The following is a 26,762-nucleotide window of genomic DNA, read 5'->3' as shown; positions in this document are numbered from 1 at the left end:
AGGAGATGCTGCTCCGTCAATGGTACATGCTGCCTGGGATAGCCACGGCCGCAACAGTGATCCACACGCCAGCGCGCACCCGGATGCACCAAAACGGGCTCGCAATCCAGGTACACCCACACGGGAGAACACAGCCCCTCACACTGACCAGCAGCCACCACGCGTCCACGCCAAGGAAGAGGCGACCGCACGGACCCTCCCAGCAACTACCTCAGAACGTGAACAACACGCCGATGCCTCAGGCCTGACAGACATAGCCAAGTACATGATCCGGCGTGACCTGGTGCAAACAGGACTCATCAACTTTGACGACTGTCATGAGAACTACCGGACGTGGAAGTTCACGTTCAAGGATGCGATCAACATCTTGGGCTTCTCAGCAAGGGAAGAGCTCAACCTGCTATTCAAATGGCTGGGAAACGAATCCAGGGAGCGCACAAAGAGACTTCGGACGGCAAATGCGAATCACCCCCAAATAGGTCTTGACCTAGTGTGGGAAAGGCTAGAAGAGTGCTACGGTAGCCCCAAAGGAGTCGAGGAATCGTTCTTCAAAAGAGTCGACAGCTTTCCCAAGATCACAGCTAGAGACTACTCGAAGTTACGAGAGCTCGGAGACCTGCTGCAAGAGCTGGAGGTCGCAAGAAAAGACCATTCCCTAACAGGTCTCAACGTACTAGACTCAGCTCGTGGAGTGAGACCCATCCTGGAGAATCTACCATTCAACCTCCAAGAAAGGTGGATTTCACAAGGCTCCAAATACAAAAGGGAGAAGCAAGTCGCCTTCCCCCCATTCTCATTCGTCTTGAGCTTCATCCGCGAAGCGGCAAGGACAAGGAACGATCCCAGTTTCATCTTGGGTACGCAAACCACACACAGTGCAAGCAGCCTGAGGAATGAGAGACCAGTGGCGAAATACGGTAACATTGAAACACCCATCTCGGTCCACAGGACGGACGTGCCTCCCACGACCCAAACTACTCCCGATCAGCCGGTCGCCGGAGACGAGGAACCAAGGGACCCAAACAGGGAATGTCCCATACACAAGAAGCCACAACCACTTAACAAGTGCTTTGGGTTCAGGATGAAGTCCTTAGAGGAACGCAAGAGGTTACTTGGAAAATTCAGAGTTTGCTTCAGGTGCTGTGGTTCCACGACTCACCTAGCCAGAGACTGTAAAGAAGAAATCAAATGTACAGTGTGCAAAAGTGACAAGCACGTAACATCTTTACATCCAGAGGCGCTGACACTCCACCAACTCAACAACCCATCCTCCGTAGCGGAGCATGGCAGGGAGGAAGGAGAAGGAGAGCCAACATCCGTCACATCTCAGCGCACCGAGGTTTGCGGAAAAGAAAGCGACAAAATGTCCTGCTCCAAAATATGCCTTGTCACAGTGCACCCCCAGGGACAACCTGAGAAGGCTATTCGGATGTATGCAATCCTCGATGACCAAAGCAACAGATCATTGACGAAGATGGAGTTCTTCAACTTGTTCAACTTACAAGACAATGCCTCACCCTACACCCTCAGAACCTGTGCAGGGTCAACTGAGTCAACAGGGAGAAGAGCAAGCGGTTACGTCATATGTTCAGTGGATAACAGAGTGAAGATAGCTCTCCCCACACTCATCGAGTGCAACCACATGGCCACAAACAGGGCCGAGATTCCCACACCAGACGTGGCACGCCATTACCCGCACCTCAGAGGAATAGCCAACTACATCCTGCCGGTAGAACAAGGCGCCAAGATCTTGCTGCTGCTCGGTAGGGACATCATGAGGGTACATAAAGTCCGTAAACAGCATAACGGACCCCACAACGCACCATACACCCAAAGACTTGACCTAGGATGGGTGATAGTGGGCAGCGCGTGCACTGACAAAGAGCATGGACAAGACTATGTTGACGCCCGCAGAACTGTGATAACAGAATGTGGACACACATCCCTCTCTGAACCATGTCTTGGCCATCTCCAAGTGACAGGAGGGCCAAGTGAAGAGAAGAGACATGGTCATACCCCTGAGATCAACAAAAACATCCTCACATCAGGGGGATGTGACAATGGCCTAGGATGCTTAGTGGTTCAGACATCCAAGGATAATGAGTCGACTCCACTAAAGGAAGAAAGTAACCTCCCAAAGGTGAACGACAAAGGGATCATCCAAAAGACAATAAACAATCGGACGATCCTCCCGCGAGCAATGGCACGGCTAAGACGTACACTTGTTCCTCTTCACAGAGTATCAAGCGACAAAGCAGCCAGCTGTCACGGCTGGCATAGCCGCAAAAGATTGCGCCCTACAGGTGAAGCCACAGTGTCAAAAAGACTGTTCTCTCACACGTCTAAAAAGAGAAAGTCACAGAGACATTTCATAAAGGGATTTACTAGGGCAAAAGAGACTGTTCTTCGTTACGTCCAGGGAGAAAATAACCTCCTGATGGCAGTTAACAAAGAGACACAAAAGCGTTTCACCAAACTACGTGGAGATGTTCTCGTGCAAGAGGAATGCACCGATGACCTACGGTGCACAGCGTTCCAGACACAAGGGACGACGACAAGCAAACACCATCGAGGGAAGATAGAGGATTCCCGAGGTTCACAGTCATGGAGCTCTCCAAAGACGGACCAGGCAGTTGGGTGACTCCGCTACCATTCCATTCACCAAAAAGACGCCTCTCGAACAATAGAGAACCCGCCATCTCTAGGCTCACTTCGCTCTGCCGCAACCCACAAAGGGAGCCAGAGACCAAGAATCAAATTGTGGTCTTCACGCGGAAGAGATTCCTTAGCGGACACGCAGATCCAGCGCCTTCACTGAAGGAAGGTAAAAAATGCCGGCACCTCCCATCATCTGGTGTTCACCACCGTCAGAAACCCAGCCAGATCTGGGTAACGTTCAGCTCCAATGCTCAGCACCAGGAAGCTTCTCCAAACGGGGCACTACTCACTGGACCAGACTTGACAACCGGTCTTCCAGGGGCGTTGATCCGCTTCTGCAAGGAGCCAAAGGCCATCTCCTTCCGCCAAACGCCAGGTGATAGGGTGACAAACTACCACGACTGGCACATCCACGAGGTGATGCACTCTGTAGAGAAAACTACAGAGTCAAAGGGACTGTTCTCTCACAAAGTTGAAAGAAAACAGTGCAAGAGACCTTTACACAAAGACATTGTGGTGCATCAAGCTAACCTAGAGCTGTGCATCCGCCTACTTCCCTCACCGAGATGGCGAACGACTTCTAGCTGGGGGTACCAGCCAGTATCCCATTGTTATGTGGACATCATCTTTGCACTGTTATGTTGTTATATTGCACATATGTTCCACATACCTAGAATATAGTGGTATCTCCAGATACCAGACGGGGAGTGTCATGGAACAAGAATCACATCCCTGTTTCACCCCCCTCTTTCCTTTGCAGCTTCTGCCTGTCAGTTCTTATTTCAACTGCATGGAGTTTGCACACACACTGTGCCTGTGTGATATGTAACAATGTTGCATTTCTTGCCTCTGGGCAAGTAATCAGTGAGTTGCTACTGCAGCCTCTGAGATCCTTACCAGTATGGGCTAGTCTGCCCTCCCCCTGTTTTGTTCACAGATAGTCTGTCCCAAGACTATTCCTTTTACCCACATTGCTCCTCACTTCCTTTTCCAACCTGCAGACAGTGAATACAGCAAGCATCTCTGTTACCCTCCTATGGCAAGGCCATCTCTTTCTACCTGTTTCTAACTACAAATCACTTCTACACACTATCCACAAGAGCCTGTATTTACTGCTGCTTTTCCAATAAAGTGAAGGAAATATTATAGGACTTGGAGTGATTTGGAAAGGGGGCTGAGTTAATGCTATCTGGGGCAATTCCACATCACACGTGACCCTGGCTTCAGAATAAGCTCTTTTTATACCAAGAACTGTATCATTAAAACCAGTAGCATTTGTGGTACTACCCCGACCGAGGAAAAGGAAAGGGTACTCTTAGCTGAGGAGTATGCCAAATTCAGCGACGTCTTCGATAAAGTTAAGTCTGAGGTACTACCCCCACATCGTCCGTACGATTGCCCCATTTAACTACTCCCGGGTTCTTCTCCCCCCAGAGGGGCTTCCTATCCTTTGTCCATGCCTGAGACCAAGGCCATGCGAGAGCATATTACTGAGAATCTCCAGAAAGGTTTCATACGTAACTCTACTTCTCCTGTGGGTGCCGGTTTCTTCATCGTAAAGAAAAAAGACGGTTCTTTACGCCTTGTATCGACTACCAGGGTCTCAATAAAATCACCATTAAGAATCTTTACCCTCTTCCTCTTATATCTGAGCTCTTCGATCCCCTACAAGGCGCCAATATCTTCTCTAGGTAGGATCTACGTGGAGCCTACAACCTCATCAGGATTCGCCAGGGTGATGAGTGGAAAACTGCTTTTAACACCAGAGATGGACATTACGAGTACTTAGTCATGCCATTCGGTCTGTGTAATGCCCCAGCTGTGTTTCAGGATTTTGTCAACGAAATCTTTCGGGACCTTCTCAATTTTTTTGTGATCATTTATTTAGATGACATTCTGATTTTCTCCAAATCCAAACAAGAACATGTGTCCCATGTAAAGCAGGTACTTCTTCGCCTACGAGAAAACCGACTCTTCGCCAAACTCGAGAAGTGTCAATTTCACCAAGCCTCCACCGTTTTCCTTGGATACATTATCTCCAACACTGGACTTACTATGGATCCTGCTAAGGTCAAAGCGGTACTGGATGGGCCTCAACCCACCACTCTCAAAGCCATTCAACGGTTCCTTGGATTTTCGAACTATTATCGTAGATTTATCCAGAACTTTTCTTCATTGGTAGCTCCTATTACTGCCTTGACCAAGAAAGGAACTGACCCTACTTCTTGGCCTCCCATGGCCATTCAGTCCTTCTCTCGTCTTAAGAGTGCATTTGTCTCTGCACCTATCCTTACTCATCCTGATCCTAAACTGCCTTTCACCCTAGAAGTAGATGCATCAGACGTCGGTGTTGGTGCTGTCCTTTCCCAGAGGAAGAATCCTAAATCCAGATTGCATCCCTGTGCATTTTTCTCCAAAAAAAATTCTTCCGCTGAGTGCAATTACGATATCGGGAATCGGGAACTCCTGGCTGTGAAATTAGCATTAGAAGAATGGAGACATTTTCTGGAGGGCACTGAGAATCCCATAACTATCTTAACAGATCATAAAAATCTGTTATACATGGAAGGGGCACGTCGTCTTGGAGCCCGTCAAGCCAGATGGTCATTATTCTTTTCAAGATTCAATTTCATAATATCATATCTGCCTGGAACAAAAAATGTCAAGGCTGACGCCCTTTCCCGACAATTCTCTTTGGACGATAAATCTGAGGTCCAACAAAGGCCTATTCTCCCGGCTAAGTGTATTCTTTCTGCAACCACCTTCAACGTTCTTAAAGATATTGTACGACAACAAGATCACACCCCTGCAGATCTCAATATTCCCAAGGGTCATCTGTATACTTCTCCTACACACCGCAGGAAAGTTCTCCAATGGAGTCACTCCTCCAGAGCCGCTGGTCACCCAGGTACCAGGAGAAGTTTAGATCTGATTTCCAGAACTTTTTGGTGGCCCGGGATTCAGAAAGATGTCAAGGACTTCGTAGCCGCGTGCCCAACTTGTGCCAGGACTAAGACTCCCAGGAATCTTCCTTCAGGACTTCTCTAGCCCCTTCCTGTTCCCAACCAACCATGGACACACCTGTCCATGGATTTCATTGTGGATTTACCAGTATCCAAGGGCATGAATACGATCCTGGTGGTCGTAGATCGATTTTCTAAACAGTCCCACTTTATACCTCTCAAAGGTCTTCCCAATTCTTCCAAACTGTCCGATGTTTTCATCAGAGAGATCTTTCGACTTCACGGAGTACCCCTGGTTATCGTGTCTGATAGGGGTTCACAGTTTGTGTCTTGCTTTTGACGTTCTTTTTGCCTACAACTGGGCATTTCTCTACATTTCTCCTCCGGGTACCACCCACAGACGAATGGTCAAACTGATAGGACCAATCAGTCCCTAGAACAATACATAAGATGTTTTGTTTCAGATTCCTAATATGACTGGTCTGAACTTTTGCCCTGGGCAGAATTCGACCATAACAACGCACAAAGTGGATCTACTCTGGAATCCCCATTTTTTGTTAATTACGGGTTCCATCCTTCTACACTCCCTCTCTCTATATCTTCATCAGGGGTTTCCGCGGCAGACGACAGGATTAAAGCATTGCAATATCTTTGGAAAAAGGTTCAGGCAAACATCAAGACAGCTACCAATAGGCAGAAGACCCAGGCTGATCGCCACAGTAGACCTGATTGGCGACAAGGTTTGGCTCTCATCCAAGAACATCAGGCTGAAGGTACCATCTATGAAGTTTGCCCCCAGATTTCTCGGTCCTTTTTCTATCTCAGAAAGGATTAATCCCATGGCGTATCATCTCGCGTTACCTCCTTCTATGCGGATCCCATCCGTTTTTCACGTCTCGTTGCTTAAGCCAGTGGTCCAGAATACTCACTTGGTTCATTCGCCTCCCACATCGTTTCATATGGAACAAGGTCAACCTGAGTATGAAATACAATCCATTCTGGACTCAAAGTTCTCAAGAGGCTCATTACAGTATTTGGTACACTGGAAGGGTTATGGCCCAGAGGAAAGATCCTGGGTTCCTAGTCATCATGTTCATGCTTCCAGGATGATCCGTAACTTCCATTCCAAATTTCCGGATAAGCCTTCATGGAGTCGCCCGGAGGTCGCTCCAAGAGGGGGGGGGGGTACTGTGAGGATTCGCCGTTTCGGCATTCAGGGACCATCCCCTCACCTGGCTGTACGTCGTGGGCGCTCGTCTAGTCTCCCCTCTGATGCGCGTGGTAGGCTCCGTCCCCGCTCTGTTGTTAAACAACACCATCATGGCAGTGACGCGCGTTCCAGGCTCCACCCCGCTCTGATGTCTCAAGGAACCGGCGTGGGAGTATCACACACTTCAAGTCCCGCCCTCTGAAACCTGTGACACATGCGGGCTGCAAGTAACCTCCCACCCGATCAGCTGCATCATTGGACAAACCTGTGTTTACCAGCAGCTAAAGACGATTCACTTCCTGGTTCCACCCCTGCTTGTAATTCGAGCCTCCTTCCTTATATACCCTGCACTTTCAGCTTACCTTTGCTGAGCATAGTCAGTGTGACGCCGTGCCTTGCTGCATTCTGTTCCTGATACCTTGTTTTGCCTTGTCTGCCTGATTAACCCTTTGTTGCCTGAACCATGCTAGTTTCTTGGACTCTGCTTCTCTCTGTTCCTGACCTTGGCAAAGTACTCCGACGATCCGCTCTTCTACAATCCTGACCTTGGCAAAGTACCCCGACGATCTGCTCTTCTACAATCCTGACCTTGGCAAAGTACCCCAACATTCCGCTATTCTCCAATCCTGACCAGGCAAATATATACGACTACTCTGCACTCTATATCCCTAATCCGGCTTGCACAACCAATCTACATCCTAGACATGCCCGAGTGGCTGTGGGTTGGCGTTTCTCAATTCCCTACCTCAGCACCGCGGTCGCGCTTCGTTTGTAGTGAGCTACACGGTACAGTTCTGAGTATACTTGAGTGCTGAGTTGGGACGCTTTTCTTTTTCTTTTCGTTGTTTTATATAATTATATATATATATATATATATATATATATATATATATATATATATATATAACTAAGGTTTACTGTATACACATACTAACACATACAATAACAGCAATAACCATTGTGGTTCTCCCAAAGTACTGAGGGTGCTATGGCACCAATACCCCTGGTGTCCTGTCCCAGCAATTCTGACCAAAGTCTGAGGTACTACTACCCCTGTGGATGTAGGTGCACATTGGGTACCTGCCTGGGTTGAAGCAGGTCCCACACAGCGGGGCCTCCAACATAAGAGCGGGGCCTCTCTCCTAAGTGGTCTGTATCCTCCTTGTCATGTGAGCTCCAGCCGGAGGGTCTCACAAAATGTCTATGGATCCTGTAACATGGTCCCAGGCCACTGCATCGCCATCCAGTCACCGGTGCAAAAGTACTGGTAAGGGCAAGAGTCCCTAACTGGGGCCTTCCTTACAATACTACTTTACTAGTGTCTCAGAACCTGTCTGGGGCCTGGGGCTGAGTTCTGGCCTAGTCCAGGGGCTACTGGCACCCTGGACGCATCCGTCCTTTCTGCCACCCCTGGAAGCCTGACTCACGGGCTTTCTGTGCACAGAGAATATCCTGTTCCTTCTTTCTTCAGAGCCCTATTGGCTGGGACAGCCCCATGTGGTGTTTCCTTCCCCCAGGAGGATTCTGAGACATGTAGTCCCTCGGTTGCATGTGTGGAGATATCATAAGATGGCTGCCACCTCCTGCACTGCATTACCACAATCTGCAGGAGATAGATCTCGCCATGTGAGTCCTTCTTGGAGGGCAGGTCATCTCGGCGCCGGCAACTTGCCATGTTTGGAAATGTTGCTCTCACTGGTATTCGGGGCTTTCTGCAACCGCAGAGAGCAACTCGGCAAAAATATGGCGAGTTCAAAACCCTGGCGATAATTTTTTTCAGGGGCTTACTGCATGAGGCCCAGAGTCTGGCTACCATGCGATGCATGCCAATCCTTCAGGCAAACAGACCTTCACGTGGTTGGGACCACAGCAAACTACTATTACAGCTTGAGGCTAGGATGATCTTTGAATTAAAAACAATTGCCACTTATGTCCTCAATGAAGACCTGAAACTAGGATGCTTCCTGTAATACAAACTACTGCTTGCTTGATGGACCTCATTCCACCACCTCGGGACAGACTTCTTATGGCAGCACCAATCGGACCCTTCGTGGAGCTCCTGATACATTAAGGACTACTTATGACACTTGGCTTGCAGCACAATGTCTCTCCGCTATTGTTTCCACAGCACCAACACTGTCTACCCATCCCTTCACGCTCCCCATCACATACACTTGACCCTTGTTTGTTCCTCTGCGAACCATCACTGCATTCCTCAGTGTTGAGCACTGGCCACGTAACAACGATGCGCATGCGCATCATTTTGTTTACACCTGACTGATCTCCATAGCAACCCATAACACTTAAAAAGCCGGTAATGAGAGATTCAGCGGATGGACGCCACAAAATGGATTCCTGAATACAAGGGACTTTTTAAAAATGGTCTCCTGCTCGTTAAACTGATGGACAGCAGCTGTACTGATTAGTGGGTCTTGAGATTTGTTTATTGATTGTTTTATTGACTTACTGATTAATTGATTGCTCTGTTTGTTATGTAACACATTTGTTTTATTGACTTACTGATTAATGAATTGCTCTGTTTGTTATTTAACCCACCTGTGTATGGGTATATATGTCTGACATGATCACCATATCTGTGCATTCCCTTGAGAATGGTCCTTCTGTGAGAACTGAAACGTTGGTGGGTGTGTGGGTGTGTGGGTGTGTGGGTGTGTGGGTGTGTGGATGGTGTGTGTGTGTGTGTGTGTGTGTGTGTGTATGTATATATACACATAGTTTGTTTACTATTTTCTAACATACTGTATTTAATAATATATATATTTATTTTGTGTGTTCAATTAACGTTAGGCTAGAGGGTGTCTGAAATTACTTTAAGTAAAGGGTTAGATTTGGAATATTATTGTAATCAATATTTAAAATGTTCTACTTTTTTTTGTATAACACCGGTTAAGTAACAACTTAAGTCGGCACTTTTTTACTTTTGCCTGTAGAACAAAACATGGAACAAGTTCTCTTGTTTTTCATAGCTTTCTACTAAAATCATTAATACATTTATTGCTATTTTCTTTCAGAAAAAAATTATATATACTTTTCAGGGCCTTAACAATTGATGTAATCAAATTCCCTATAACTTTAGATTTGTAAAGTTGGTCTTTATACAATAGATATTTTTAAAGCCGTAATCCTGAATGCTTTATCTCCACCTCCCTGCCAACCAACCCTACCCCTCCCTCTTCACCCCTCCAACTTCCTCCCCACCCCCTTTCAGCCCTCCACAATCCGCTCCCCTCCCCACCCCCCATCATCTGCTCCCACCCCCCTCCTCTCCTCCCTCCATCCGCTCCCACACCTCCCTCTCCCTCCCTCCCGAGATTCTTACTAGTAAAGGTAATTTACAGTCCTCCAGGGGAAACACAGTGGTTGCTTAAATCTCCTGAGTCATGCACATCAACCGTTATGACTTATAAATGGCCTGCATGATGTAGAAGATTTAAAACCCAGGAAGTAACACAAGTACCTTTACCAGAAAGTATCTTGGACACTATTTTTTTTTTTTAAAGAGTGTTGGGGAGGTGAGGGGGGGTATGGTTTGTTGTCTTCACAAAATGATGAGTAACCAGAAGCTTTAATCATCCAGAATTATTCACATAAAAGAATCCTTCTGCACCCACTGTATTTCAAACAGGAAGATACATTAGGAAGTAGAACAGAATGAGTGGAATTTATTTATTTAATATTCATCATAAAAATGCAAACTCTGCATGAACACAACATTATTGGCAATAGCCCATTTATTTATTATTTTTAAAACGTATAAAATAAAACCTAATCACATACAAGAATAAGGTATTAGCTAAATGTTGATGATAGAATTGTTGCTTATACAGCACAATTTTTTCTGTATAGATTATTTGCTTTGCAATCTGTGTGACATGCTAGAGTTCTGTTATGAGAATTCTTCTTGTTGACACTTCGCAGCCGGTAACCTGACTTCTGTTGACAATACTTTTTCTCTTGAATTGCTTACTGCAAATAAGACAGTTCTTGGATGTCAGATGTGGCCTGTATCATTTGCCATAATGATATTACAATATGACATTGTTCAGTTTAGATATAATAATTTTATGTATAGTATATACTTATTTGTCAAAATATCATGACTCAACAACTAATGTTTTCGGTCATGTGTAGATAAATGCTTTCCTTATGACGGAATATATTCTAAACTGTTATGAAAATTAAAATCAATTAGACATAAGTGCTCAGTTGCTTAAGTTCCGTACTTTAAATCATATTATTGTTCTTGACAACAATTTAGAAATTCTCCTAACCTTTGTATATTATGTGTGTATTGGATCACCGAATCACCAGCTAAAAACCAGACTTTAGGTAATTAAGTGCTTAAATCAATTTGACACTAATATATTATTGAGTGGTGGTGCTAGCTATTTGTGGATTCTTCGGTCTCCCAATATGTCTACAGTATGAATTGAATTATAGCCACCATTTCTGCAGAAGTGTCCAGCATAATAAACCGTCTATAACTTACCATGTCTATAAAGTAATGCAGTTTGATGATTTTAAGCCAAACACCAACACAACTAACAAGCACACTATTGTACTTCAGTTCAGTACAACAGAATGAATACAGGGCCCTCGGCTTATGGTGACCCAACCTATTGTTTAGTTTACTATATAAATGTGAAGTGGAAATATTAACGTACAGTAAAACCTTCAGTTTACACAAGTAGAATAAAATTAAATCTTTTTTGTATATTTCATATTTGGTATAGAGTAGTTCTTAAAGACTAATACTAATTCTCTACTACGTCTTTTCTCTATACATTTTTCAGTGCCATATTAATTCTATTTTTGTGTTTCTTTTTTGCTACAGTTGGTTTGAATCCTTCGTTGCAGAAGATGTTCCAGTAATTGCTCTGCTGCTTGGTGCGTGAAACAACCTCTTCGCCGGTGTATACATTTTCCTGGACACAATATTCTCAGTAAGCACAGTATTATACTTTCTTGATGTGATGTGTGTTTTTCATACGGTCTCTTGATCATCTGTAGTATCCCGACAATTATTTATGCATGGTTTTTAACTGAAAGTATTGAAGTATTTTCCCGCATTGTTTTACTAATGGATGATAGATATCAAATTGAGGACTGTTTAAAGAAAATACAGAAAGTTACATATGCTAATATTTTCAGCAAACATGGAGATTGTACACCGATACTACCAGTTATAAACTTGAAGTCCTAAGTAACTGATATGTTTTTACTATAAATGCTAGTCAGTCTGTGCATAGTGATTGAGGGAGATTTTTTAACTGAACATATATAATTTTCTAAAATGAATTTCTTAATTTGGTTTGTCACCATATTTGTAATGCAGATGCAAATGCTAATGAAGATGATGCCATGAAGCCCTTTAGTAATTTACCATTATATTTGTAGCATTCAGATAATTTATATAAAGACATTCTTTTTGTTAATTGCTTTTGCAAGATGAAATACCTCACTGGTTAATAAAGATGTTATTTCAAGGGTAAATGGTTCAGGTATAAATGTAAAGAAATGTAGAAAGTACATGCTACAGAATTGTTGCACTCTATGTAGTGTGAAACAAACAGATGCAGTAGAATTACATAAATACAGAATCTCCTCTTCTCCCTCTCCCTCCCCCTCTTTTCCTCCCCCCCCCTCCCTCACCCCCTCCCTTCCCTTACCTCTCTCCCCTTCCCTCCTCTTTTACCCATCTAGCAAAACCCATATTTCAGGGTCTGGATGAGAGTAGGGCCAGTTTTAGGTTTGATTTAACTAGTGTTCAGTTAAATCCTTGCGTTAATAAACCTCTGTGGATATGCATTTGTTATGGGGAACACCTCTTTTGCATATCATTAGCACTAACGGACATAATAGTTAACGCAATGCCCTTTTCAGACGGAAACAGCACTTAACACTGCATTAGTACTTAACGAATCATTAACCTGAGTTAAGTCAATGTGGACCTCCATGAATCGATCTTTAAGTATAGTATGCAACATGATGAAAAGCGGGGGATCTCTGGAACAGCACCTTTCTCTGTGATGTGCACTACCTGGAATAATCTCCACACTGATAATGTACAGTAGCAAGATGGAGGAAAAAGTGTCTCTCGGAAGATGTATGCATATTGGTAGTATGATTAATTTTGTACAGGAATAAATAATAGCTACGGACAAACTTGCTGAAATTCACTTTGCATATTCTTGTCAAACTTTCAAAAAAGTTTGAAATCTTGTGAAAAGTAAGATCAAACTTTGGCCAGAAGTTTTCAGATTCAAATTCTCCAATTTCAGAATCTAATTTTAAAAATAATTATATCTTTTTTTACTTTTAACATTTTTGTTATTTTCTCAAACTTTTGGGGTACTTTTAGTTTGAACTTTGTTCTTTTGTTTGGACTTTTTTTTAGAACTTGTTTTTAGAATGTTCATTGTATTTAGAGATTATTTTAGAATGTTTTTTAGAACGTTTGTTATTTTTTTAACAGTGTTCCATGTTTTTAAACTTTTTTTAACAAAAAACATAAATGGCAGGATTGTTTAAAACTTTGGTTAGTTCACAAAAGTTTGAACATTTTAAATGAAAATGATTTTGCAGCAAATTTGAACTTGGGCAAAAAATATATATTTTTAGCCCAGTGAGAGAATAAATAATAAAAGCCCCTAAATTACCTTGACACATTTTATGACAGCAAATATTACTTATTTAAATGTACCCTTTATTTCATGACAATATAAATGATTTTATAAAAGAGTTGTTGCTTCATAAATGTGCATGAAACACACCTTTGTTTAGCCATTTGTTTTAAGAAGATTAATGCATCATTTTCCATATTTTTACAAATAAGGCCCTAAATCAGGAAAAATAACAGGTGTTCCTCTTTTAGACAACATAATATAATTTGCCCTAAGACTAATACACCTGTCTCAGATGGGCCTACAATGCAGGGCAACACAAATCAATAAGTTGTATGCATCTCTTGTAAATTAATGTTAAAAAAATCTCAACTCTTGATATCATTTATTGAGAACTACCTTTTTTAATTTGTTATAAATAGACAAGTGTACTGCATTTTCTATATCGTAGCGACCCATCAAGAAATTATTGTACTGAACCATATTCTACCCATAGAAAATGCTTGGTGGGCTTATTTCAACTAACAGATAAGAGACAGCATTTAAAATTACAACGGGTAAGCTTGTTTTTATTTTTTATATTTGCTGTATCTCAACCATAGAATAACTGGGCATAGGGATAACCAATAACTTTCCTAACTTGTAATTTAGGTATCATTTGATACACTAAATATATAACACTTAATAGTATTTGATCAGATATTTACTACTGTATATCTTTTATTCCACATAGTTTTCACATCCTCTGCTTTAGATATTATGATAGTAGATATAGCTCTTTTTGACCTTTAGCAGGTGGTATTCTATTTAAAGTAAATCAGTATTTGGATTAAAATTGGTTTTAAATAGTCTCCCTATGCATATTTTTTAAAAACATTTACTCTCTTAGGTAAATTGTTATCGACTGAAATTGCTACAGTTATGATGCTGGCCAATGTTCACTCAATAGCCTTTGAATGCTGTCCAGAGGACACATTGTTTTAATTAAATAAACTGGCTGGTAAACCTAATTCAAACATTTTATGAATTCTTCTTTTGATATAATACATCCAATGCTTACAGCAGCTGTGCGTTTAAGAAGCACCAGTCAACTGCTCAGGAAGCCTCAATAATCAATTTCCCACACATTGCACATTGATTATTTTGACCCCTCCTGTGAACCAAGCCCATGTGAGGATTAAACAAGGCATATATCTTATGATCTTGCAGACTTTGTTACTAGGAAAAAAATCTGTATAGAAATGCATTGTTAAAATGAAATACACTTTGATGCAAAGCAATACCACCAACACAAAAATTACAACTGTTGAGCACTACTGTTGTTCAAAATGCCTTCCTTGCTTCAAGAGAAACTCCTACTATGAGGAAGGGTCTAACCATCCTTTTCGTTGTTACAATTTTAGGTATTGCCACGTTGGGCAGATTGGGATTTTCTTTCGTCCCTTTTTTATCTAATTTAAACCTTGGATCATCAACAATATGCAGTACTATTCTACAACTCAGCGTGCCCATTTTTTCTCACAATTCTGCAATACATGTTTGATTTTGACATATGTGGCAAAAGGATTTGAAGTGAAAACTCATTTGACAGGTGAATAGGTAAAAGCAGTTCTAGCATTGAAAACTACTTTAAATAGTTTAATTACTGGATTTTTATGCAGGTATACTGTAGTACACCAAGTAGTTATAGTAACCTTTAGATTTAGAGATGTGGTAGACATTATTACTACTGCTGACGCATTGCATCATGACATACACGAGGCACCACCAGGAAAAGCTGTCATTGCTTTCAATCAGCAACAAGAGAGATGATCCAGGGCTCCACGGATTTTTAGAAAAATAATTTATTCAAGATACACAACATTTCGGCCTCACTTAGGCCTTTGTCAAGTGACTGGTAATGAACAAACAACACAATGTCCCATCTATATATATCCCTCCAAATTAGTGAAACAGGTGAGCAAACGCTCTCTATCCACTACACACTCCCCCCTCCTGGCCCAAGCCCAACATCACCATACACCCTGGATTACTCAAAAGCCTTGCACTATCTACTGAATGTTGGTGGAGAACCCTGAAAACCAGCACTCCAACCACCGCACAATCAAATGGCAAACATCATACAGTTACAACTTGCAAACAACTACTCAAATTTCTACTCATACTATTACTCTCTTTAGCAGGTGATATTGAATCTAACCCAGGCCCTCCCACTTCAACTCTGTCCCATACCCCTGAGAGTACCCCCTTCAAATTCCAAAAAGTGATATCTGTCGCCCATATAAATATCTGCAGTCTGCTGCCCAAACTGGATGAACTAAGGGCATGGTGCCTTATGCATAAACCAAAAGCGATCGTTCTTACAGAAACATGGCTAACCCCTAAAACCCCTAATGCACATATTGCCATTCAGGGATACTTCATTTCTAGGAGAGATAGGTCAAAGAGAGGAGGAGGGGTGTTATTTTATATTGCAGACACCTTACAATTTACACTGTTAAATTGCCCCCCAAGCCCACCCTCTTTTGAAATCCTAGTTGGCAGAATATGCCTCCCCTTTTCTAAGCCCATCTTGCTTGCTGGCATGTACCGCCCCCCTAAAGCCCCTCTACAATCCCTGACTGATATCACCCAGTTTCTTGGCTCCATTTCCTCTCTGAATGAAAAGAGTGAGCTGCTAGTTCTTGGGGATTTTAACTTCAATTGACTTGACCCTAAAAACCACAAAATCCAGATACAAATCAAATCGCTTAACCTATCGCAACTCATTTCCCAACCCAAACGGACAAACCTGAAATCGCACAACCATTCCTTGCTTGACTGGATTGTCTCCTCAAATCCCAGCAGAATCCAATCCTCTGGCATCCTTCCTGACATTTTCAGTGACCATGCAATAGTGTACTGTGTAAGGAAAATTAAACCGCCCCAATCAAGCCCTAAAGTTCTCCTCACTGGAACATTTAGAAACTTTAACCCACAACAGTTTCTGGCTGACCTTACCAACTGCCCTTGGCACAGAATCGATTTAATTCCCGACCTTGATTCTGCACTTGACTATTTCGAATCTGAGTTCTTAAAACTCTGTGATACCCATGCTCCACTACGCAGAATAAGGGTACGGGGTGCCCACCTTCCATGGGTAACACCTGACCTTATAGCACTCTACCAGTTCAGGGATGCCTTGTGGAAAAGCCACAAAGTAACTGGCAATACCAAGGATCTCAATCACTACAGATGCCTGCGGAATATGTGCACAAGGCAAACAAGGCATGCAAAAGCACAATATTACTCTAACAATCTCCTCCAGAATACATCAAACCCAGCTAACTTCTGGAAGGTTATCAACAGCATATTCCAGCCTTCTAACCATCAACAGCCAACTAATATCACTAAGGGGGATATTACTCTGACAAACCCCACCGACATTGCAAATGCATTCAATGACTACTTTGTGGGGTGTGCTACTAACTTATTAGCGAAACGCAACCCAAACCACAAACCTGAATCTCATCCTGGTAGTACCCATATAGCCCCACCCCCTCCGAACACTGCCCACAATTTTCAATTTGGCCCAGTATCCGAAGAGGAGATTACACAAGCGCTCCTCAAATTAAAACTAAGCAGCCAATGTGGACCTGACTTACTACAATCTAGGTTCCTAAGACTTGGTGCCCCAGCAATTGTCAAACCAATTTCTTCCATAGTCAACTCTATCCTGTCTGCAGGCCATATCCCTAAGACCTGGAAAACTGCTAGAGTTATCCCAATCTTCAAAAGTGGGGACAAAAACACTGTCTCAAACTACAGGCCAATCTCCCTTCTCCCAATCCTATCCAAAGTCATGGAAAAATGTGTCCACTCCCAACTAAGCGATTACTATACCAAGACAAATTTCCCTAGCCAATTCCAATCTGGATTTCACCCCAAACACTCTACCATAACTACCCTGCTAAAAGTTTGCAATGAAATCAAGTGTGGAATGGAACGGGGTCAACTCACTGGTGCAATATTCCTAGATTTTGCAAAGGCTTTTGACACTGTTGATCATTCTATCCTGCTTAACAAACTCCAGAGCTCTGGAATAGGGAAGCATGCTTTAAACTGGTTTCAGTCCTACCTATCAGGTAGATCCCAACATGTGTCCATCTCACGCTCTAACTCCAACCCCCTGGATATCACATGTGGCGTCCTGCAAGGCTCTGTCCTAAGGGACTTCTCGAAAGAGAGATTATAAGGGTACGTAACATGGATCGTAAAGATATGTTAATTCAAAATAGAACCAAGACAAGAAATAAAATAGGCCCAATAATGAAAAATGAAATTTTAAATGTGGCCTTCATTATGGATTATAATTCTGTACATAGGGACATCGAAAAGGTTTTTTATAAACACTGGGGTATTTTGTGCAATGATCCCATATTGAGATTACATTTAGACACTAAACCACAGTTTATCTATAGGAGAGCCAAAAACATTAAAAATCTGCTAGCACCTAGTGATGTTTTTTTAAGTAATAACACTACAGTACAAAAGAACTGGTTAGGGCCTAAACCAAAAGGCAATTATATTTGTGGTAGTGTAGTATTTGTAAGTACCAACATCCTGACAAGCATACTTTTAATTCTAAAAACACACAAGAAGTTTTTAATATTGATGACTTTATTTTATGTACATCTACACACATTGTTTACTTATTGGAATGTGCGTGTGGATATCAGTATGTAGGCAGAACCAAACGCATTCTTAAAGTTCGTATCCAGGAACACGTCAGAAATATGAAAAACGGTTTTGAAAAACACAGTGTTTCTAGACACTTATAATTATACCACAACAAAGATCCGTCCAGTCTCACTTTTAAGGGGATTCGGTTTATTCCTGTAAATAGAAGAGGTGGGGACAGAGTTAAAACACTATCATCTAAGGAGACCTATTGGATACACAAGTTAGATACTATGTCCCCTAAGGGGTTAAATGAGGATGTTGACATCTGGGCACTTTATTAAGAGGAATTTTTATTAAAAATTTTTACAAAGAATTTTTCTAGCCCCCTTCTCCTCTTATACCCAAGGGATGTCACTGATCTATGTATCTCTGTTATCCCTTCTCTGTTCTATTGTCTATACGTATTTATATTGTTACTTCTAGTTGCATCTTTTATATGTATTTATTGATATTATCTATTTTAGAACTAATATTGTGTTTCTTTTATTCCAGCATGTTTTTAATTATTAATGCTAGGTTTAGTTTATATGTTTATAAAATCCTTTTATTATGTATGTAGTTAATAAAGTTGTTGTTTTAAAAGTAATGATTTCATCTTCCCTATCACTTTAACCATTACCTAGTCAAGATGATTGGTCCATTTTTAATTGTTTGACCAATGAGACACCTTTGTTAGGTACTTAAGACCTCTGGGTAATGGCCAAATTATTCCCTGAAGAAGTAGTTTATTCTACGAAACATGTTGGATGATTTTTATCTAGTGCTTTAATATTGCCATTGCCTCCATTGGCTTCACCCTGCTAGTATCACTCCCGGTGGTAATTTTGGGCTTATGAGAGACTCTGAGAGACTTTGAGAGACTTTGACTGCCTCCCTGCCGGTTCCCTCGCTGCTGCGGAGACTGTGACGTCATCACGCAGTATCCCGCGACGGAGCGACAACGTGGCACGCCGAGTGTACCCTTGCAGAGCTGAGGTCTTACCTCCGCACAGTGGATCTGCTCGCTGAGCTACACGAGCTGCACCAGACGGCTTGGAAGCGCGAGCGGTCCCACCAAGCACCAATACCTGCAACGGAGCCTGGTTGCTGTAAAGGGAAATCCCCTTGGGAGCGATGTACTGCTGGATGAGGAGTTTTGGACATTAATCCTGCTCCTGAACCAACGTAGCGCCCCCGCTGAGAGAAGCAAGCTCCAGACTCTTCTGACAACAGTTGCTGAGTAGTAACTTGTGTGAAACACACTAAATGCACCTATTCCACTGTTTTGATGTACGCAGATTTATTACCCTGTAATTACTAATATATAGCAATACTTGCTTCACTATTTGGCGTTGTGCGCTGTTTCTTTCGTTCCCATCTGTTCTGGGGCCCCTATTCTTCTTAGTGTTCATCAATGATCTCCCCACAGCTTATACTGATGTAGCGGCCGTTATTCGAACGGATCACGAATTGGAGAACGATATAATCCCCTAATTCTCCCCGGTTTTGGCGTGTTATTTTTTTGAACTGACCGCGGCGCATTAGCTTCCCAAAGCAGGGACCCCTGCTGTGTGAATGCTACCGGCGTCTGCCTGTGTGTAATAGATGTGCAGAAAGAGAGTCTGAATCAGTCCCTCTAACTGCGCGCCTCTCACAGGCAATCGCGGGGGTTTTATTAAAATTCTAAAATTATAGTTTTGTAGCAGGGGGTCTCCTGAGCTGAACAAAGTTTATTTCAGCCTTGGAGACCCCGTACTTCCCAAGTTACAGGCCCAGTTATGGGGTGCCGGTATCGCTTTGTTTAGCTTGGAAGACCTCCTGCTCCCCCACACTAGTATCACTCCCCCCCACCCCTCCATTAAAAAATCATTACCTTAGCGGGTAGCTGCTAAGGTAATGAAGCTGCTTACATTTTATTTTTATTCATAGTGTGCGTGAGCAGGGGGTCTCCTGAGCTGAACAAAGTTTATTTCAGCCTTGGAGACCCCCTACTTCCCGAGTTACAGGCCGAGTTATGGGGTGTGCCGGTATCCCCGACATGTTAAAATTGTGGGTCACGTGACCGCGGGACTAGAGGGATACGGGCACCCCATAATTGGGCCTGTAACTCGGGAAGTAGTGGGTCTCCAAGGCTGAAATAAACTTTGTTCATTTCAGGAGACCCCCTGCTCACGCACACAATAAATAAAAATTAAAAATGTAAGCAGCTTCATTACCTTAGCAATGCCCGCTAAGACAATGAAGGGGTTAAGGCACAGGTGCCAACCCTGTGTGTAAAAAAACTAAAACATGGCCTACACAGTACAGTACATTTAAATAAATCACCCCCCACCCCCGTACCACCAAACACACATTCTGTACACTACATTACATTAATGGACCAAATAACTATTATCCAGATATGGATAATAGATTATTTGGCCCATTATTAAACACATGAACTAGCATAATAAAATAAATACAGTTCTACTGTACTTACTACCACCGCAATACAGTACTAGTACATTCTGACACATACTACACTACAGTACTGTATGCCAAGAAATGCTCTAAATAAAATAAATTAAATAAATTACCAGAAATCAATCCATTCACAAATCGATTACAATAGAATCCAAATAAATTACTGTACACAATACACTATTCAAATCCTAGAAACAAAACAAGGAATCAGAAATAAATTACCATAAATCAACTAAATCTAACCAACAATAAGCCACTATTAAAAAGCAAGCCCCCCCCCTGAAATAAACCATAGCAAACACATTTGCACACCAAGCTGCAAAATACAGTTAAAAATACATCAAAAAAAGCAAGCAAACATGAGCAATACAAGCTTTTATTTGCTCTGTATTATGTATATCCATAGGGACATACATAAATACAGAGGCAATAAATGGACATTAAAAAAAAATCAATCACATTAAAAAAAAAAAATCAAAACCTGTAAAAGCTAAATACAATACATTTCTTTTGTAAACTTACCATTACTTGTCCCACTCACGGACTCCCGTTGATACTGCTTACTCTCGAACCAATCCACGCACAGGAACCCATAAAATAATAAACCATGAAATAATAAACCATAAAAAAATAAATCATAACAATCCAGGGGTCTGTGTCTTCTATTTGTAATCCATTCTGTCTGTGGAGTCTTCATCTGTATTCTTTATCCGCTCTTCTTCTGTTCCTCGGCCACACCCATGCCTTCTTCTTTGAGGGGAGGTCCTCCCTCCACGCCGTCTGGCTCTAAAATGAGACGACATAGGCTTTTAAAGGCCCATGACGTCCCATTTTCGTCATATGGTTCCCACAGCCCTGATTGGGCCGTAAAAACCATGTGAAAAAAAAAATTCATAAAAAATTGATGACGTCATTTAAAGGCAATGTTGCCAGCCAATCAGAATGGCTGTGCTGTAATTGCCTTTAAGACAACGTCATCAAAAGAAAGATGGCCGCCCTCACATGGTACAGTAATTTAGCCAATCAGAAGTGGGTTTTACATGTATTTATGTATGTCCCTACGGATATACATAATACAGAGCAAATAAAAGCTTGTATTGCTCATGTTTGCTTGCTTTTTTTTGATGCATTTTTTTTTTTTTATAACTTGTATTTTATTGAAATATTTTTTTTGCATAAGAAATACAATAAAACATACATTACATAGTTACTTTGTGCATCGTAGTAAAATAAATACAATCTTTGAAACATTGTGCTGTATATAAAGTGGGTGTTCCACGACTTTTCGCGCCCTACTGAGCCGTGGAAAGTGGGGTTGAACCGGGGTTGAGGGGGGAAAAGAGGAAAAAAAAAAAAAAAAGGGGGGTGGGGGAGGAGGGTTAGGAAATGGCAGGGGGGATAGGGAAGGGAGGTAACTGAATACTAGATGTTGGTATCACCGGGTCACGCGAGATACTCCAGTTGTCAGTCTTAGAATGAGTAAGCTGGTGCCTGAGCGTTGAAGTATATAAGATAGAACGGGATCTTTGAGATCGCTCACTCCTACAGGAGAACGCATCTACCATTATCAATGCCAAATTGTGTTAAGCTCAACCCCGGGGATGTCTGTCTGTGCTAACCATGGCAGCCAGACGTTTAGATAATTGTCACCAGTGTCGTTAACCAGACTCGTTAACTTTTCCATCTGGCAGATAAACCATAATCGATTCCGAATCTTTGGGATGTTTGGTATGTCGGGGCGTTTCCATAGTGCTGCGATCTCACACCTCGTTGCAATTGCAAAATGAGAAATTAATTTATTTTGGGATTTTGTTAGATCTTTTAGGGGTCTGTTCAGGAGGAACAGCCAAGGATCTGGGGGAATAGTGAGGTCAAAAATCCTCTGTATCCAATTTCTAATCTTGTCCCATATTTGGGCTATTCGTGGGCAAGACCACAGCATATGTAACAAGTCGGCCGTTCCTCCGCACTGCTTGGGGCATAGGGGGGCAGGAACCTGGTACGAACTTAGATAATTTGAGTGGGGTGAGGTACCACCTCATGAGTACTTTATATGCGTTCTCCTTTAGTGTGGTGCAAATAGAGCTTTTGGCTGTGGCTAAAAATATGGTGTTCCAATCGTCCTCTTCTAGAATCTCTCCTAGGTCTGTCTCCCATTGGTTTCTAAAAGCAGGGGTGTGTTGGTGTGATGCTGAGAGATCGACTACTTCTTTATATATCGTTGATATAAGTCCCTTAGTGTCGGTTTCTGCCCGACAGAGCTTTTCGAATTTAGTCAGGGGGGGTGTATGGGGCCAATTTGTTGTAGAATGCTCTTATCTGGAGATATTTAAAGAATTCTGAGTGGGGGATATTTTGTTCTGATCTGATGTGTTCGAATGTTTTAATTTTAAGATCAAAACCCTCTAGGTCCTTGATCCTATTGTATCCTTTTGATCTCCATACTGAACAATTATGTCCATTTATTGCCTCTGTATTTATGTATGTCCCTATGGATATACATAATAAAGAGCAAATAAAAGCTTGTATTGCTCATGTTTGCTTGCTTTTTTTGATGCATTTTTAACTGTATTTTGCAGCTTGGTGTGCAAATGTGTTTGCTATGGTTTATTTCAGGGGGGGCTTGCTTTTTAATAGTGGCTTATTGTTGGTTAGATTTAGTTGATTGATGGTAATTTATTTCTGATTCCTTGTTTTGTTTCTAGGATTTGAATAGTGAATTGTGTACAGTAATTGATTTGGATTGGATTGTAATCGATTTGTGAATGGATTGATTTCTGGTAATTTATTTATTTTATTTTATTTAGAGCATTGCTTGGCATACAGTACTGTAGTGTAGTATGTGTCAGAATGTACTAGTACTGTATTGCGGTGGTAGTAAGTACAGTAGAACTGTATTTATTTTATTATGCTACTGTAGTTAATATGTTTAATAATGGGCCAAATAATCTATTATCCATATCTGGCCCATTAATGTAATGTACTGTACAGTATGTGTGTTTGGTGGTACAGGGGGGGGTGATTTATTTAAATGTACTGTACTGTGTAGGCCATGTTTCAGGTTTTTTACACACAGGGTTGGCACCTGTGCCTTAACCCCTTCATTGCCTTAGCAGGCATTGCTAAGGTAATGAAGCTGCTTACATTTTTAATTTTTATTTATTGTGTGCGTGAGCAGGGGGTCTTCTGAAATGAACAAAGTTTATTTCAGCCTTGGAGACCCCCTACTTCCCGAGTTACAGGCCCAGTTATGGGATGCCCGTATCCCTCTAGTCCCGCGGTCACGTGACCCACAATTTTAACATGGCCTGGATACCGGCACCCCGTAACTGGGCCTGTAACTCGGGAAGTAGGGGGTCTCCAAGGCTGAAATAAACTTTGTTCAGCTCAGGAGACCCCCTGCTCACGCACACTATGAATAAAAATAAAATGTAAGCAGCTTCATTACCTTAGCAGCTACCCGCTAAGGTAATGATTTTTTATTTGGAGGGGGGTTTGATACTAGTGTGGGGGAGCAGGGGGTCTTCCGAGCTAAACAAAGTTTATTTCAGCCTTGGAGACCCCCTACTTCCCCAGTTACAGGCCCAGTTATGGGGTGTCCGTATCCCTCTAGTCCCGCGGTCACGTGACCCACAGGATTTTATCATGGCGGGGATACCGGCACCCCATAACTGGGCCTGTAACTTGGGAAGTAGGGGGTTTTCAAGGCTGAAATAAACTTTGTTCAGCTCAGGAGACCCCCTGCTACAAAACTATAATTTTAGAATTTTAATAAAACCCCCGCGATCGCCTGTGAGAGGCGCGCAGTTAGAGGGACTGATTCAGACTCTCTTTCTGCGCGTCTATTTCACACAGGCAGGCGCCGGTAGCATTCACACAGCAGGGGTCCCTGCTTTGGGAAGCTAATGAGCCGCGGTCAGTTCTCTAAACACAGCGAGCTTTGTCCCCGTTGTGATCACGGTTTCCCGCATTAATTGCCGCGTGAAGTGTTCAAATAACCGCTGCATCAGTAAGGAAGCTTCAATACACATGTATGCAGATGACACAATCTTATACGCACACAGCCATAGCCTCTCCGACCTTGTACACGTATTTAAATCTGACTTTTTGAGACTCGAAAACTGGATTTCCCAAAACAAACTATTTTTAAACACTGACAAGACTGTAACAATGGTATTTGGGACCAAGACTACATTTTTAAAGCTTCCAGTGACTGAGCTCCAGATCAGAACCAACGCTAACACCACCCTAACTCCTGTTACTAGTTTTAAATACCTGGGCATATGGTTTGACTCCCACTTAACATTCGGAATGCACATTAATGCCCTGACATCCAAAACCTATGCCAAACTAGGTGTACTTTACAGAAACAAATCCTCCCTAAGCCTGCTGGTCAGAAAGCGTATTGCACAGCAGATGCTAATGGCAACTATCGACAATGGAGACATAGTATATGGCTCGGCACCCCAAACCCAGCTTGGCAAACTTGATACCCTCTACAATTCAATTTGTCGTTTCGTTCTCCAATGCAACTATAACACACATGACTGCGAAATGCTCAAAGAACTAGATTGGTCATCACTCGAGTCTAGGCGCAAAGTTCACTTTTCCTGTCTTGCCTTCAAATACTTTCGGGGCAAGCTACCCACCTATCTGAACAAGCTCCTCACCCCTACCACATGCAGCACTTATCATCTGAGATCTGACTCCAAAAGACTGTTCATGTTTCCAAGGCTCAACAAAGTATCCGGCCGCTCCTCCTTCTCTTACCATGCACCCCAAAACTGGAACAACCTACCGGAGACTCTCACATCCACCCCCAGTTTAAGTTCTTTCAAAACTAAGGCTGTCTCACATTTTAATCTGGTCTGTAACTGTTACATAAGCCTATAATATACATCTTCTCTAACTCTGCATGCAATGTATTGTATATAATGTATACCCTGTTCATTTATGTAACTGTATTTGTAACCATGTATTATTTGTCATATTAACTATGTCCAGGACATACTTGAAAACGAAAGGTAACTCTCAATGTATTACTTCCTGGTAAAACATTTTATAAATAAATAAATAAAACAGCAAACACTGATCACCCCATGTGTGTCCTATAAGCATCAGGTCCCCCTCCATTGGAAACTTGGAACGCAGTGCGTTTCATCCGACGATGACATCATCATAGCGCATCCATAATGATTGTATCCTGTAGTCTCGCGATATCTTCGTTGACAGTGACGTCACAGTTGGCGGTCCTTCCGGTGCCTCTGCGGCGGTGGCAGCCTCCTCCTATGGTTGTCTAGGGCATCCCCCTTTTGTGATGTCATCGTGGGCAGTCCTAGATGCTTCCTGGAGCTGAAGCTGTATCCTCCTCTGTCCCAGCGCCGTGAAGCATTGAATAGATGCTAATCAAGGCAATGAATAGCCCCTTATAGTGTTGTAAGCACATTGGGGATCTCATGGGGGGGAGACACGACTGGTCAGCTCACGAAGATAATGCGGCACATGTAAATAATGGAGGAATAAATAATTAATAGATGCATATGATGGGATAAGTGCACAGTGAAATAAAACATCAATGATACAGTATATACATAGCAATGGAATGAGTCTGCAAAAGACTACTAAGAGCAGCAACAGCAGTATAAAGGTAATAAGCCACCAAGTGTCATCTCCTATCTAGGAAACAGTTTAATGATAAGAAGTCATTTAGACCCCTTGAGAACACAGTATCAAGGCTAAAAATCCAGTACGCCTCCATTTGCAGGAGTACGTTATCTTTTTCTGAACCTGGATGAAACTTTGTAACCTGTTCAATCCCCATTAATTTAAGAGATGATATGTTATGCTTAAAATCAGTGCAATGAGTGCAGTTTCCTCTTTCTGATTTTTTATTTTGCTGCAATGCTCAATGTATCTGGTTTTGAGCATTCTGCTCGTTTTGCTTACATAAATGAGGCCGCAGGGACATTTAATGATGTAAATCACCATCGTTGAAGTACATGTGATTCTTCTCTTGATATTATATTTAAAACCCGTATGAGGATGACTAAACATATCTCCTTTGTTTAAGCTGTTACACACTGAACAACTATGGCATTTGAAACAACCCGGTTTACTGGAACT

The 26,762-nt window shown here is 42.3% G+C and overlaps 1 protein-coding gene across 5 annotated transcripts in view; it reads left to right on the top strand.

Moving 5' to 3' along the window:
* TENM2 (teneurin transmembrane protein 2) overlaps window positions 1–26,762 on the top strand; it is a 2,373,952-nt gene that overhangs the window by 414,582 nt on the left and 1,932,608 nt on the right. For all 5 annotated transcript variants that reach the window (XM_075601896.1, XM_075601894.1, XM_075601892.1 and 2 more), the window contains exon 2: window positions 11,687–11,795. The gene's annotated coding sequence lies outside the window, so the exon portion shown is untranslated. The remainder of the gene's footprint in view (window positions 1–11,686; window positions 11,796–26,762) is intronic.

Source organism: Ascaphus truei, chromosome 5 (assembly GCF_040206685.1).
Source record: "Ascaphus truei isolate aAscTru1 chromosome 5, aAscTru1.hap1, whole genome shotgun sequence".
In the NCBI taxonomy this organism is placed as follows: domain Eukaryota; kingdom Metazoa; phylum Chordata; class Amphibia; order Anura; family Ascaphidae; genus Ascaphus; species Ascaphus truei.
The sequence above is the reverse complement of the archived record's forward strand: the minus strand, read 5'-3'. Positions and strand labels throughout refer to the sequence as shown.